A 340-nucleotide genomic window follows, 5' to 3' on the forward strand; every position below is an offset into this window, starting at 1 on the left:
CCATAGGTATAAAGGTCTATAGACCTCTATATATCATAGATATATAGACCTCTGAGTTCCAACATCAACATTACTCCAATCTGCAATTCAGATTTTCAGAGTTTGAGTCTTGAGGTGGTGGATAAGGTCCTTGGCTTACTCACATCTTCTCTTCCATCTGCTCAACCCGTTTTTATCCTATGTATCTCTCTCATGGAAGCTCAAATGGGACATCCAAACCAATGCTGTCTGGTGTGTCTTCCATCATGATCTCTCTAACTTTGGCAGTGACTAGCATTTTAGCAATTGTCCAAAGCTCTGAAATAGTAATTATTTTAGTGTAATTTGCAAAAAAAAAGTT

This window comes from Hemiscyllium ocellatum, chromosome 24 (genome assembly GCF_020745735.1).
Source record: "Hemiscyllium ocellatum isolate sHemOce1 chromosome 24, sHemOce1.pat.X.cur, whole genome shotgun sequence".
Taxonomy (NCBI): domain Eukaryota; kingdom Metazoa; phylum Chordata; class Chondrichthyes; order Orectolobiformes; family Hemiscylliidae; genus Hemiscyllium; species Hemiscyllium ocellatum.